The sequence below is a fragment of the Chrysoperla carnea genome, chromosome 4 (genome assembly GCF_905475395.1).
Source record: "Chrysoperla carnea chromosome 4, inChrCarn1.1, whole genome shotgun sequence".
NCBI classification, from domain to species: domain Eukaryota; kingdom Metazoa; phylum Arthropoda; class Insecta; order Neuroptera; family Chrysopidae; genus Chrysoperla; species Chrysoperla carnea.
Genome location: NC_058340.1, coordinates 33,936,960 through 33,954,230, shown reverse-complemented (window position 1 = coordinate 33,954,230; position 17,271 = coordinate 33,936,960). Strand labels below are relative to the sequence as shown.

General features: G+C 29.5%; 1 protein-coding gene across 1 annotated transcript in view; it reads left to right on the top strand.

Annotated features, from left to right (window-relative positions):
- LOC123298691 (head-specific guanylate cyclase) overlaps window positions 1-17,271 on the top strand; it is a 262,949-nt gene that overhangs the window by 19,820 nt on the left and 225,858 nt on the right. The window lies entirely within an intron of this gene.

Below are 17,271 nucleotides of genomic sequence, written 5' to 3'. Positions count from 1 at the left end.
CACATTTTGAGGTAACGATATAAATTAAACTAAATTTGATCGGGAAATTTTAACCAAAAAAATGAAAGTAGAATGCAGTCTGCCCTTTTTAATATTTGAATAGAGATTATTTTCTCATACGATATGCAAAATTTAATTAAATCGCAGGTGTTCCATATCTAAGAAGATTATTAAAGCTGACGTTTTTTTTATTAAGTACCTACCTGCCCATAAAAAACTACTTGTGACCATATATTTTTTAGCCGAATTTATAAGTTTACGAAAATATGCTTAGAACAAATCCATTTCAACGATTCTTATAGTCATTTTCGTATATCGATTATCAGAAAAACTCAGCAATGAGCAGTGCTGGTTTTATGGCACAAACTCCTGTAGGGCCCAAAATTGTAGACTGTATTCTGCCATACCAATATGCATAATACTGGTATGGCAATCAATTTTTTCTAATCAAATCGATGGATCTTTATGTAAGTCAAAATTTCGCACATACTGTAATTTTCGTTCATCTACCTTTTAAAAAAACCTACATCAACCATCCGCGCACGCATAGTCAATTTATTTTTATGTTTTATCAACATACATACCAGCAATTAGTCGCGTTATTTGTATCTTCCTCCAACTTATGTAATTATCTCGTATTGGTTGTGAAAATCACGTAAATATCCCATAAAAATAAATATTCTTGTTGTACTTAAAACTTTTTTATGAGCTTTCCTGGTATACATTTTTTACGAGGCGATGTTCAATTGTAGAGTTCATAAAATTTATGCTTTTAATGATATGATCGTGCATGCTGTTAATATCAGAATGCTAATCAGAATGGAACAGTTTCAAGAAAAACTTTTATCCTTTGGGAGCATTTTACTGTATTCATCAAGTCCATTAACGTTTTTTCATAATTAAAAGCAGTTTCCCACTAAACGGATAGTTGAGTTCAAACTGGTATTTCAATATTTTTTCAAAATTCTTAATAGTGGTTTGAGAGTTTAATTTTTATGACTAGCATGAGCTCGTCATAAGTCTTTTATATTTCTTCACGGAAAAAAAATGTAATACCTTTTAACTCATAACTAACGTAGTATATACGTTAGTGTAATGCAAACCATTAAAACTATCTACATATACAACGATTCTATCTGTTCGATTCCATCTGTCCTCAGTGTAGTCAGAATTTTTTTCAATAACTCCAACAAAAATTTTAATTTTATTAAAAAAACTATACACTTGAATGTTAATGAAAATAATTAATTATCTGGTACCTATGCACGGGCACAGAGTGAAAATCCGCACCCGAGAGATGAACAAGTTCAGACCCCTTCCCTCAATTCTTTGAAAAAGACTATGTAATATGACACATCAGTCACAAATAAGTCATAAGTCACAAAGAATTTGAATTATAAATAGAGGAGAAAAAGTTGTCTAATATTTGGCTTCGACTGTTCGAACCTTAGAGCCATAGAACATTAAATTCTGGTTTCTTCATTCGCCTCCTAATGCCAGACATGCACTTATGCGAACGAAGCTAAAAGATTTTACACTGGGGTATTTTTTCACAACATGAAGAAATATTTCAATAATCATTCTTTAAAATTCCTCCCATTTCCCATTAAGATTAAAGTAACTTTGATAATTTACTTACAAATGAAGATTGCTTTCTAATATCATTAATTTTTCAACGGGTTTTAACTAGTTTAAATAATAAATTCTATTTGTATAGGTAAATAATTTCATTGAGTGTAGCAAAAAGAAAATAGTAAACATGAAGTTTATCTTGTTGAAGATAGACCGTGAGTCCATAATGAAGAGCAATTTCTCTGATATATCTCTATTTGTTTACCATTTGGAGGATTGATTAGGGTCAGTTGTGATTAAGAAAACTTATCCATTAAAAAACGAGAGCGTTATTTAGAAAATCTTTATTTGTATCTCCGATGTCGATTTTGTTTTTATTTTGTTTAAAAAAGTCATTGACTATACATACGCAATATTTAAAAATAAATAGCCAGAGGTTTGCGACTGTTGAAAGTATTAAACAATTGTTTCGAATAATTGCATTCTTTTTATCATCTCTTTAAGCACCTACAAACTTTCTGCTATTAATGGTACATTGTGTGGGCAATAACTTTTCTGAAATGATAACTGTCGAAAAATATAATCATGAGACGAAACTCGAATAACTCTATTTCTATACATTCGACACACTAGCCACGAATAAGTGATAATTTACATTTATTACCAAACTTACCTCTATCAATGCTTTAAATGATAAGTAAATGATGGTCATTAAAATTTCACTCTAATATGGGCTCACGGTTTAAGAGTACATAGAAAGCATAAAAGTTAATGTATTATATCGATCAATATGTCCGATATTAAATTTTTTTTATTATCCAATAATAAAAATATCTACATGTTACATGCTAATAAAATGATATAGCAAAAAATTTATATTTCTAGCACTCTTCACAACTTAAGTACTATTTCAGCATATATTCAAAACTCTTGGATGGTAGCCGAATAGTGAACTACCCAAACAAAAACGCTCGGAATTAAACGAGGTACCGACAAATATAATACTCTTGAGCAAGACAGCTAGGGTCCCGTTTTCCCCTGATAAGGTTCGTCTTACTATAAGATGTATTTTATTGCAATTTTGTTTTTTCAAGTTTTGTGGGACTGTAGAAATTTAAAAGGCTTAATAATCGCTAAAATCCATAACATTTCGATCTTGAAATAAAGGGAGGGCTCTTCAACATCTTCAAAGGATCCCCTCTTATCACGTTCTCAACGAGCATACAGATTCTTGGCCAATTTGGAGGGGCTATACAGATGCGCAAAGTTTGCCAAAAAACAATAACATCTGCTCTTTGGAATTGAAGTATGTTGCTAACTATTCCCAAGGCTAGCAGAAGAAAAAAAATCTTGTATTTAACCCTACTGTATTGGGTATCAATTTTGTGACACTAAAGCTTGCGCACAGACTCAAAGTGTACATACCCAAATGATCATGGAATTTAACTACTTTGAGCAAAGAAATGTTACGAACTTTATATTTCATGATCTTTTGAAACTTAATACGGTTAGAAATTTTTTGTGGATATCACTATATCAGTGTCGTTGTGAACCCTATACTGATTTGGAACAATGGAGGGAATAGTAATAGTTATGACGGACGAGTTCACACAGTATGAGTACTGACTGGCGATATCACACTTTTTCTGGTGGATAGACCAATTAAATATTGTAACATTACTTATGCTAACATAGACAGTATAATATCTGTCTCTATACTATACCAGCATTGCAGGAAACGCCTTGTATCACGTACTGTGTACCAGCGCTCAAATTTTCGAGGAAAAAGTGATCATTAAAATGCGTTATTCCAATATCATCTTGAACGAAAAAACAAAGTAATCGGATATTTAGGGCCGTATTCTGTATGTCAAAAAGACCGCGAAAATACGAAAAATTTACAAAGTAATTATTTTATAAACGTAAATTGTATTTAAAAATGAAAAAAAAAAGGGTCTCCAGAAAAATACACCGTCGTCTATTTCAGCTTTTCTAGAGAAAAAAGTGGTAAGGCACCACCCATGAAACAATCCGTAAGGTTTATACTTTTCCAGCGAGTATGGCCAATATATTGAGCAATGAAGTGAATGAAATAATACCACATAATGCCTAGATAAAATTATCGTGTTCTAATTTTTTTTTACTAATTCAAAAATAAATATTGTATTTGTATGGAATTTGTATAAAATTTTCAATTTAAACGGATTAATTCTTACAGATGTTATCGTTATGAATAACATCTGTAAGAATTCATCAATAAGCCTTTGGTTTATTTTTATGGATTTTCACATTTATTATAGGTGAGTTTTGTGAATGTTGGACTATTTTTTAGAATGCTTTTCCAAGGGTGAGTTATATTAAATTTTAATGATAATCTTGAGTATTTTTCTTAATATATTTCATCTATACCGACTATTCTTATTATGTAATTCATCTTTAGCGACGGTTCTGGTAGCAAATTTATAATAATCGATATCCTTGAAAAATTATAACTTACGAACAAAAATTTTTGGAATTCTTCAAAAACCTTTATTAGTTTCAAAGTTTTTGCACCGACACAGTAAGTTTATAACCTCTATACAGAGGCTAAGTGTATATAAACACCTAGCCTCTGTATACACCGTACCTACTAATAATTAAATTTACATATTATAAATAAAAACTATGAAAACAATAATGCTTTTATACAGGGTGATGCAGAAATAATCGCAAAACAAGAAAAATACTTTCGTTAATTTATATTTGATGGAGGCCCGAGTCATATGCCAGTGGTGAAAAATATAAACTGTCCTAATTAATTTTCTTCTTGAGTATATACATTTTTTAACTTCCCTGTACAGGAAGTTATTATTACAATAAGGTCCGATTTTCGAGATCGAAATTTTCAACATATCTTTACGTTTCGTGGTTAGGACATTTGTTTAACACCAATTTTGAGAAGAAGTATGTGAGTGTAGAGTAGTAAAAGGTAGGTGAACGTATACGTTCGTACGTCCGTAGCCATTTTTCTTGTTGTCATATCGCGCGAACGATAAATGATATCGCCTTCGTAAAGGTGTCGATCGACGAGTATTAACCAATATGGTTGGATTAGGGAGAGTTTTTTTTTTCAAATTTAGTGTTTGTTGGCTCAAGGGTCGAACTAAAATAAAACTAAGTCATTTTTACAATAGTGGTTTATTGGCTTCTGATTGTTTTCGGTTATAAACCTTACAAATGCATGTATAACTAGCCTCATATCCACAATACGCTTTTTTTACGGATCAAAATAGCTCATATGTTAGGGAAATATATAATATATAAACCATCCTAAATATGAATAAGAGGGTTGTTTTATTTTGTTTAAATGGTTTTTTTTTTATAACAGATTTAATTTTTAATTAGTAGAAATTTTGTTATAATTTGTATTTACATAGTAAGCAAATTCTTTTTCACATTTGGTTTTTTGTTTATTATGATATACATAAGAAAAATTACCTGTGTTTTGTTTGTAAAATATATTCGTTTAAAAAAATACTTTGTTCACGGGGAAAAAACTGTTCTGTTTGATATATTTTTGGGGGAAAGTAGTAGTTTCATTTATATGTTAATTTTATGTTTAGTTATTGCTTAATATTAAAACAAACGTTATATATACGTAGAAATTATTCAAGTTTTTCATAGAAAACGTCTGTTTACAACGAGTTTTTTTCTTTATTTTTCTAAGAATTCGATTTAACTTTAGATTTTCATTTTTAATAAAAGAATCAACTTTATCAATTTGTGGTCGTGATTATTATTTGCGAATTGTATTTACCATATCACAACCTGTGGCTTAAGGCGTTTCAAAACAAAAACGAAAGTGTTACCAAAAAATTGTAATTTTATGTGTCAATTAATGAGTATTTAATACGCCTTCTGTATGAATTCCAAGACGATTTTCTGTAAGGTCTACGAGAAATTAAATATTACAAACAGGCCTTTTTACAGGGTGGTATAGGTATATAAAGAAGTCGTAATAAATGTTTGGTTTTTAGTCAATAAGTGCTTCTAAAAATTTTTTATCATTTACATAAACTAATCTTAGTGAAGTTATAAGCTTTAAAATCATACCAAAATAATGAACTGTTGAAAAAAAGGAAAAACTTTTTTTTTGTTAAAAACACTGGGTTTGATAGTTACGTTTATCAAAAACTGTTTAAAAAATCGATATAACTTTTTCACAAAGAACGTATAAAATTTCAAATTTTTTTGATTATTATTATTTTTTTGGTATCAAAATGCCTTAAAATAAAAATACGATAACATATTCAAACTGGGTCTTAGACGGCTTTGAAGAAATAGATGACTGGTTATTCCATAAACCACTGCTGTTTTTTTTTTAAGATCTAAAGCTACATGTTAAGACTGCTATACTGACTTCTTAAGGTCATTAGTGATTTTCTCAATAATTACGCTAATTTTTAATTTTTTCTTTACTTTCGAAGGAAACAGGCGAATGTTTGATTGAAACGTCTACCCTGTGTGTTGTACCTTTCAAATTGTTTCAATTTGGTTTTATAGTTAAAAACAGAAAATTTTTTCAATGCAATTGAAAAGCATTCAATTAAAATAAAAAGTATCGCCTTAAAGTAAGAATTGGAAAGCTGATCCTATTTGTATCGATTTCTGGTGAAAGATAAAACTGTATTGTATGTGAAATACCTGCATGAAAAAATATTGTATTAATTATTAATTAAGTTTAATTTATCTTGGACACAAAGATCAAAATGAGAATTCGGGTAAGAAGTTCCGGGGTACAGTTAGTTTTATGCATTTATAACCAACCAAATGCTCTTATCAACAAAAATAATTAACCCATTTTTTTGTTAAGATAAATTTTGAACCGACCCAAATTGAAAATAATTTTTCCATGTAAATAACATTTAAGCATGTATAATAAAACTTTTAGAATTACATATATTTTTCTACCATAAAAGAGTTGGAAAATCGTTTAATGACTTAATGACATAGAACACATATCTGATGTATATGTCGCTGATAGATTACCCAATCAGTTATTTCGTGATCTGTAACTCATAGGTCTCTTCCCATTCTTCCCATTCCTTTTTATTTCCAGCTTTTCGCGCCCAAGTCAAATCTCCAATTTTTCAATCATCTAACAACCTTTTTTATTTGTCTGCCTCTTCTTCGTTTGCCATTTTGTGGTTGCCATTCTGTGATGATATTTGTCCATTTTATCCTGCTCTCGCTTGTCATATGTCCTATGTCTATCCATTTCAATTCGCTTACTTTCTTTATTATATCATCCACTCTTGTTGTGGGCTTTCTGCTCTACTTTGATCTTTTATCGGTACGTCTATCATACTTCTTTCCATTGACCTCTGACATGTTATCAATTTTTTTTTTTTTTTGGGTCAGTACCCATGTGTGACTTCCGTAAGTCAGACCACATAAATTATAAACTTTTTTTAACTTTTAGAGTAAACTTTTTACTTTTGAGTATCCCTTTAGCGGCCATAGTCTATTTCTATGTCCGTTTGGTCAGTGAATGATATTAATTGAGCTTAGAATGAGTACTATTTTTTAATAATCACAATTGTTTGTAATTTTCGATGTCTTTTGGTTTGTATTTTAACGTTCAAAACTTGTTACTTGCACCACATGTCATTTTGAATGTGTTACATATCTTCTATTCGTTTACCTGCTCCATTGATAAATGCAAAAGTTTTATGTAATTTTATGTGAAGCAACTAACAGTTATGCAAAACAGCTGATTTGGCAATCCATCTGCGACATATACATTAATATATTATATTACTGTGTTTTTGTGACCCACACCCACACTAGAGAATCAACATACTTGTCTGTTATCAGAATTATAAACAGTAATAAAATGATTAATATGTTGTTTATCATTATAGTACAAAGTGAGGTGAAATTCGATTCTAAGTGATCAAAGTACCGAAAAGAAATATGTTGGAAAAATAAAATAAAAAACATGTCAAGTCAAACCTTTGGGTATAACAAGTTAAGACTTGTATTCAAAGAAATTGAGAAAACAAAATTTTGAAATACTAGAAAAGTTTATGTGAAATGAACGGGTCTTGTTGAGAATAGGGTATTATCGTTAGTCAAAAATAAATGAAATTTGATAAAAGTTAAAATTTATGTAAAACTATACTTAAATATTCTGATTTCGAATCATAAAAGTACATTTTTCTTTTAAAATATTATTATTAAAATACGTAATTTTTAAACTGTACATCACGTGACCTAAAACGAGGGTAAGCCCTGCTGTGATACCATAGCGGTATGAGTCATAGACCATCAGTTAGTTCAGTGTAGACAGCTGGGTATAATATATGCATAGATAATAAGTATTTATATTTATATTATATTCAGATGTATATGATTATATCTGTCAAACTTATTTGTGTTATTTCGTATAGTGATACCCTTATTACGTCATCAAATTGGATGCACGCGTTTTTGACAGTTTAAAAAAGGTTTAAAATTTAATTTAAATTTTTGGCATGAAAGCGTTTTCCGAAATAAATTTTTGTTGGCTTTTATTAGCAAAATCAACATTTTGAAGTAATTTTTCAAAAATAGTGGTATACCCTATTATACAAATAATCTAAAAAAAATAAAATAAGTGAAATACCATGTATACAGTGTATTCAGATTGTTTATAAAGCGAAATATCTAAAATATGTCAACAACTAAGTAATACCGAAACTATTATAGTATATATACACTTACGCCTCGCTCTAAATTTGTAAATGTCCGAAATTAAAGTTTAATCGTTAAGTTTACAACTTTACTAACTTAAACCAATTCAAAACATTAAACTGTTCTAGCAAATAAATTACTTTTCAAGTTCAATTATACTGGGCGGCTTAAGTTATATCAGTAGGACTTCATCCAATGGTAGATAACGTTTAAGTAATGATCATTTCTTAATACACTTATAGCCGTAAAAACGTCTTTTTCTAGATACATAATACTGGAATTTTTACAGAAAAAGAATAAGTTTGAGAACATTACCAAAATACTTATTAAGAAAAATCAGAAATATGACAGTATGAACTAAGATTCCTTCACGATTTCTAGCTTGTAGTGGTAAATTATAGAAACAAGCTGTTTCCATACTTTTTTTTCTTTCCGTTTGGGTCTCATTGTTATGTATTTGAGGGTCGTGGTCACAGTTAGAAACCGAAGTCTTTTATAAACTGGGGTGTTTTGATTACTACTATAATATGTTTTAAATGTAAAAGTAAATATGTTTACAAATGTGACTTTTTAACATTGGTCTCTCGTATCACAATTATTGGGTAGATTACTGATATCGAATTTGCCACATTAAGCATAAAAATATACAATTAGGCCATAACAAAACTTGAAAGTTAAATTAAAATTGATTAAAAAACAAATTATAGGCATTCAAAGATTTTTGACCGACTCTTTCTTGAACAGAGTTTTATATGTTACGGTTATACCATTCACAGACTTGTTTTTGTACACTTCTAAAGATTTTCAAAAACCAACTTCACTTTTCTGTCCGAGAAGTGATAATTCATCACCTGAAGTGATAAAAAAAATTAAATCATTATCCCCTTTATAAAATCCTTATCACCCTGACTGTCGATATTTATAAACCAAACCAAATAAAATACCCATACTTTTTAACACTTCCTGTATTTGTAATAATCTCTATAAATGTTCCTCCGTTAACGTTGTTTACATAATATTATAACATTTATTTGTTTATTTGTTGTGATAAACAAACAAACCAACAAAACAACCAAACAACAATCAATGTTTAATGTGTGGTTTGCTTATAATTGGGAGAAGAGTTTATTATTTGTGAGTGTAAATTCAATTCTAAATATACAAATTGCTGTTTTCTGTTTTGTGTTGTGTTCATTTAGCTAGAATATCATTATTATATGCTTTGTAATTAACATTCACTCAAAAGGATTCATGAAAAAGGTTCATTCCTATTGTGTGTGTGTACCTGATATGGGTATCGGGACACAGGGACATTCCAGGAAATTGTGAAGCCGGGGCGAGCTTGTCAAAAATAGCACAATGCTGCTGGACACAAGCATCAATAAATACCCGGGAGTTCCATTTGCGAACTGCTAGTTACTCCTGAAAGAGGATATTATGAAAAAGGCCAATCTTAGATGGAGGGAAGAACGTACTTGTAGTACTACAAGACAGATATGGTCTGAGTACAATCGCAGGCGTTCCGAAGTTCTCATATCACTTCCAAGGGTCTCTGTTCGCAAAGTTGTTGCGGCTATCACAGGACACTGGCTGGGCGGCAAGCATGCTGAACGCTTAGGCCTGGCAGTGTATCACGACTACTGCAGCAGCTGTCACAGTGGTGACGAGGAGGAGAGCCTTACTAGAGCTCTAGTGAGGCTTTAGTAAGCCTTCTGGCCTTACTAGAGCCAGCCTCTCTTTGACGACCTCTTCGACCTAAAGTCAGTCGTCGTCAAAGCCCTCCTGCTGTTCTTAAACAGCTCCAAATGGTTCATGGAGTAGTGGCCGGGGATGGGCCAACCCAATTACGGTATCACAACGGACTCGATGGTCTAAGTGTTCATTGTGTGTGTGTATGAAAAAAATCAAAGCAAAAATATTGAATAAATAATTTAAAGAGACTCCGACATAAAATCTGGTCTGTTCGATTAGTTTGTGGCATCATGGATTCAAAGCGCATGTTCGGATTTTGATTCTTTGTTTGTTTGACAAGTTATTTGATCTATTGAGTACTTAGCTAGCTTTCAAGCAAATCTACTCTGCCGTTTTTAGATCATCATATCAATTCTAGTTGTTTCGGATACGGAGCCCTTAACTCGCACATTTCAGCTAGATATCTCTTTTCGTTTTTAAGGTATCGTGTTCAGAGACGAATAGACGGACAAACAGACAGAAAGCGTAAATGCATTCATTATTTGATTTTATGAAAACCTATAGCAAATTTTTGTTTGTAGCATCAATATATTTAAGCATTACAAACTTGGGACTAAACTTACTATACCTTGATATTTTTCATATATAAATGGTATCATTATGTATCCTTAATTCAGACATATTAACGGTTTGTTTATTAATTGTTTTTGTTATTGATAAAATTTGTTTACTTTCAATAATTATTTAAATTTATTATTAGAAATAATACTTATTTCTTTTTGTATTTTTTTTTTTTTTTTTTTTTTTTTTAATTGACATAATAAAATAAATTATAAAAAAACATTAAACTTTTCTAAAAATTATCTGATAAAAATTGAAATGTTTTTTTAAATGCGTGTGTTAGCTAAAATACTTTGAATGAATTATTATATCAAGGTAAATAAAAAATGATCTATTATATCCAATTCATAGTTTACACAAGCGGAATTTAAAAATTTTAACTCCAATCTTATAGCAAATCTTTAGTTATATTTTTTAATTTGTTAATAACGTCCCAGTATGGTAAGTTATTGTCCTATTTTTGAAATCGAAATTTTCAACATATCTTTCCGTTTCGTGGTCAGGACATGGCATTGTCACCAATTTGGAGGAGAAGTGTGTGTATGTGTTTGTGTGTAGTTCTAGGTCATTTTTTTTGTGAACGATATCGCGCCAATAAAAAAATAATATCGACTTCATTTACGTGTCGATTGAATTGTTATTAATAGCAGAATGATCCGAAAAGAAGTTCATAACATTTTGTCGTTTTGACTCGGTTTTTATAACTATTTATTATGCCGGAAAGTAGTTCGTGTGGACCGCAATTGGTACACCAGATACTATCCATGGCTTCAATTTTTGGTAATGTATTTGAAATACATTTTTATGAACCCTAGGAAAAGTAATTAATATCTGTCTTCTTAGTATGTAAACATAATCTTCAAATACCTATACTAACAAAATAGATGATGACAGCCGAAAGTGTTCAATTTGTTCACTTCCGCTTTGATAGGGGCTGATTGTATGGAAATCATGGAAATCATAATGGTGGAAAATATCCGAGGTTTATGTGTAGCTGACATATCGAAAAATACGTTTTCATTTATTCAAACAGATATATTAACCAATTTACTCATCTATCATTGGAAAACGATAAACATCTGGTAACAGTGTTCATATATTAATCAGGTTTTCTGAAGGGAAATTATATTTTCTGCTTTGCACACAAAAAAAAAAAAGAAAGGAACATTTATTCTTATCTTAGTTTATTATACTTAAAACTTGGACCTAGCTTAGTGCAAACCAATACTTGATTTATTAGTACAGGTCGAGAGTTGAATAAAATTGGCACACCAAGATTTGATTCATTATATTAAGTTGTGACGTGGCTCCCAATGATAGGCCAATTTTGATTCTATCGTTAAGCTTAACTCATTCCTTACCTGGGTATACCGAAAAAAACACTTTTTTTTATAAGCAATCAATCCGTATTTAACGATGTTGATATACGCATTAGATAGACAACTTTCCGAATAATGTAAAATGTTGAGAATGAGATATATTTTTGTTTAAAAACACAGTATTTGTGTTTCTCACATACATATAATTTTGTTTTTAAAACATTTTTATTACATTTTCATGATTTTTGCTTATGTTGACAAACTTTAAAAAATATAGAAAAAGAAAATTTTATTTTTATCTTGTAGTTGGGGTATATAATCGTATTTTGTTTTGCCTTAATACTTTCTTTTCTTTTCATAGAACTTTCAAAATCATTTTATATCTTAAGAGTTTTTTTAAATAATTTTTCGTATTGTTCGTATAAAGTTTTATCTACTGTGTCGTTTGTATCCAATTTTAGAAATTTGAAATTATGAAATGAAATAAACAACTTAATTCAAAATCAATTACAGGCATCTTTCATATTTCCGAAATATTTTATAAAACCGCAGTTATAGCTTTAAGAATTCGGTTTACTGTTTGGAATCTGTTCCAAAATTTTAAAATTTCTTTTCATTTCTCTCTATTTTGTTTTTCGGATAAATAACGTTACTAATTTTGACTGAGAGATTATCTTAGAAAGCCCATTTGAAAAATTTAAATCCAGGAAACTGACTTAAAAATATATCGTTCAGGCCAGTTGATAAGGTACTAAGTGCTCGACTACCATTAAGTGAAGAAAATGCAGAGGCCTTTATGATAATTGAATGTAAACATCTTTAAAACATTTAATTGACAAAGTAAGTTTTATTAAATTGAAAACAATTAATGGAAAACCGATGACTTGTCTTCTAGGAAAATTTGTAACTTGAGTGAAAACATATATAATTATTTTAATTAGCAGGTATTTAGTTTCTATTCGAATAGTTCTTAACAAATAAAAATTAAAACATAACCTATAAAATGATGGTATTTACACTTCAACCGGAGCTATTAATGGTACTTTTTTAATTGCTTTCTAGTTCATAAAATCCACTATTTACATAATTCTTTTTCATATTTTATGAAAATTAATATGAGTAATTTTATTTTTACCTCATTAAAAGCGCATATTATTTTCACAAATAAAGAAAAATATAAAATTCTATATAATAAACTGTGTAAATTGAACCTTAGTTTGATATTACGAAACATTTAGTTCTAATATAAAAAGGAAATACGTAATTTTAATTTCAAAAAATGGCCCTATATCTTCAAATTATAGAAAAAAATTTCCATAGACAATGTTTGATTTTAAAAATAAATATAATTTTTTTGTCACATTCTTCGTATAAGTATATTTAAGTATATTTTCTTTAAATTTTTACAGAAATCTTTAATTTATGGTTCAAAATGATGATTATAGGGCCAGATATATGATCATCATTTTGAACCATAAATTAAAGATTCCTGTAAGAATTTAAAATAGTAAATGTCTAACAATTCCTGGCCACCTTTTCCCATATACTCAATGAATTATGACTGTTTTACAATTTAAAAAATTGAAAACTGTACACATATTTTATCTGCGTACAACAATCTCTTCAAGTGTTATGGAAGGAGAATAAGTCAGATCAAAAGATGTAGAAGCTATAAAGCGGTGGTTTTGACTTTTAAGCCCAGTGAAGCGGGCGGATATCAAGCTAGTTAATAATAAATTGTTGTGAAATCATTTTCAGTCTTTCTGTTTTAATTGAGACAGTTGTTAAAATGCAGATAGTGCAAACGTAATTCAATTATTTTATGTAAGACTATTAATTTTTTTCATAGAAAAATAAATAGAATATAATTTAAGCATTTGTTACAAGCATGATATAAAAACTCTATTTAATATGTCTGTGGTCTATAAAAATAATAATAAAAATAGGTATTTATGATGTGTCTGGAGTTCCAACACTAAAAAAAATTGTTATTTTCTTAAGGTAGGGTCTTGCTATGGGCATTTTTTTATCAACAAGTGAAATTTACAAAATTTCAAAAACCTCCGTCAAGATTTTCAAGTAGGGAATTCTAAACTCTCATCTGAAACATATCTAAGAACACTCTCCATTAAATTGCCTGTTTCCGTAAAGCCTTTTTCAAACTGAGCCGATTTAGAAGATGATCGCAATTTTAGTTTTTTCGGGTACGAAACCCTAAATTCGCTCAAGAAACATAGCTAAGAACACTCTCCATTAAATTACCTTTCAAACAAAACCAAATCAATTCATACGTTTAGGCGCTATGATGCCACAGACAGGCAGACACGCATACATAGCAATCAAACTTATAACATCCTTTTTTTAGTTCGGGGGTTTAAAATTGAAGTCGATTGACAGCCTATTACTGGAGACAACAAAAGTTCGGATAATAATCGAGACTATAATTATCGACTTGAGATCCGAGCAGCCTGAAATCAGTTTGGTATTTCAATTTTCCAATCAATTGCGTTAAGAACGTAACCATCGATCTAAAAAAAAAATATCAATGATAAGACGATATAAATAGTTGAATAAATAGTTTTTCGATTGTAAAATTGAAATTGAAAAACAAATTATCAAAAGCAATTTACCTTTTAGTTATATTATTATTATTATCATATTTATTCAACAAAATAATGTTGATTTTACTTAAATGTTTATTAAATTATAAGTGCATTAGTTGTGTAACTACATCACATCACATCAAAATCATATCACTTGGTAACTGCTGCTTTTCGTTGAGTGCAGAGTCGAATTGAGCATCAAGTTCATAATCTTATTTATTTAATTCAAATAATATATCATTATCTTTGATTTTTAGTGTCCATTTAAATCAGATTTTTAAGAATTTTTTGGAACGCAAATTTCCATAGAAACCTATTTGCTCACAGCCTCAACGGAGGTTAATACGTCACTTCCATTTTATTTATTCAAAAATATAACTACTTTTTAATTAATAATTAATAATTGGAATTATTATTTAAAAAAATAATTACTTAAATATATTTTAGATGAATTATTCTTTCATTTATATATGAATTTGTGACAAGTCAAAAAATTAATGTAAGTTCTCTTTAGCGTTATAACAAAAAACACTGAATGAATTCTTGGAAAACTTCAATATATATTACTGTTTATTGTAAATAGATACATTAATTCCTCCTCAAAGTCAATTTACAATATTCCAAATATATTAACATCTAAATTATTTAATAATAATTCAACATTAAACTGCACTATAACTGTCTTTAGTGAACTAACTTGTTTTTTCCACAGCTCTCATTATTAGAATATTGCCTATATTTTTAAATAAACGGAAATTATCTTTAATAGTGTGAAGTTTCTTACCCCATAGCTCTGTTCTGCACCCAACGAAGAGCAGTCAGAGAGAGTCATTATATATAGTATATAAAATTGATTTTACAAATATTGATATTTCAAAATCTACGAGCTACCAACCTACGAGCAACTGATTTATGTCATTCGCTTGAATTTTCTTATGCAATGCCTTCTGTGTTGTACAAAACCACCGACAAGATTTTACCAATTAACCAACCAAAGTTTTGTTTAACTTACTGAAATTGTTAGATCAGCCATAACGTTACCGGGAAGGACCAAAAGAGTCTCATTTTCCTACGAACATTTAAAACGTACTATTTCTATAATTAGTACGAGAATTCTCAATCACGATTACTTTATTGTTTAACGATTTAACTTCTTTTTTATCAATTTTGCTTCGCAAATTGGATCTTGATGGTGTTTAAACTATCGATAAACGTTTCAAAACTGAAGCAGAACCGATAAGTAGTGTAATGATTTTTATATAGTTTAGGGTCAGACAAAGTATTAATTAAAAATCTTTGCTCTTACATCAAATCTTCGACAAATTTTGGAATCATTTTTTTAAATAAAATAGCTAACACATATGTGATTTATTAAGCATTTTCAGTTTCTTATTGGCATAAATGGTGCTCAAAGGTAAGAAATTACGATTTACAATACAAGTGGAATAAGAGCAACATTAACGTACGAATGTAAACAACGGCTGTTATGTCAAATATCAAGCTTTTTTCCCTGCATTTCTTGACATTTTATATTCTGAATTTTCTACCAAACACGCTAATAGTCTGTAACTCCCCATTTTGAGAAACAGATACTTTTATTTAGTTTCACCTGTCGCGTTGTCTGCCTGTAATCAAATCATGCAAGTCAAATTTTGATCCATTTCCCGATTTCAGATTCAGCTGCAAGTTTGAATGGACATTTAGTTTGGATGACAATGCATGGTAACGTTGTGGTGTCATGATTATCCCATCGCTTCCACCATGTTTGATATATAAAAATTTTTTTTAGTCTTAAATTAAAAATGTTAATAAAAAATACATTTTAAGAGACAAGTTTTTATTGTAATAAAAAGTTAAAAATAATTTTATCTATGAGTCACTACCCGACTATTTGTAAAAGCTTGAGGCGCTAAATATCAAGAATGAATCGAAAAATAGTTACGCACGTGGAGTATATGAGGCGTTCCAATTCATTTTTGATATTTTAAATTGAACGCCTCAAGTTTTTCAAATAGTCGGGTATGAGTGACTTATAGATAAAATTATTTTCTATTTTCTTGTAAATAAAAGATTGTCCCTTAAAGAGTATTTTTTACTAAGATATTTTCTTGCTTCCTACACAACACATATTAAAAGCTGCTTGAAGAGGGATAACCATAATTTTTCAACATGTTTTCTGTTCTGTAACTATAGAACCGACAATATTTAATCACTTTGACGAAAGATCGTCAAATAATACCTACTATATTGTATGAATGCAATGTGTATGGTATGCTCATCGCTCATGTATGTGTTCTATACGTTCGATTCTAAATTTACATTTCCCTTCTTGCAATGACTAATACTTGAAAATCACATGGTAGGAATAATATGTGCATATATTTATGTTAGATGTATATATGTAGTGCATGTGTTCTTCTTAACGTTATTGTAACGTCATATAGATTAACAAACTCTGACGTACAAACGTGATTTAAAACTTTATGGAAAATATATAATCTCCTTGTTATACTATCATCTCGTACTTAATTACAGTAGAGAAGAAAATAAATCTATTTTTTAGAAGGCTTTCCAAATCAGGATGATTTTTTTGACATCAGTTTATTTTAATAAAATACCCAAATGCGAGAAGTCTGATGGTAATAGTCAACATTATTTCATAACCGTCAAGAAATTGTGTGCTTTAAGAAATTCAGTTACTGAGAAGAATAACATGTTTCGAATTTGAAAAACAAATAAATTTTACTTGT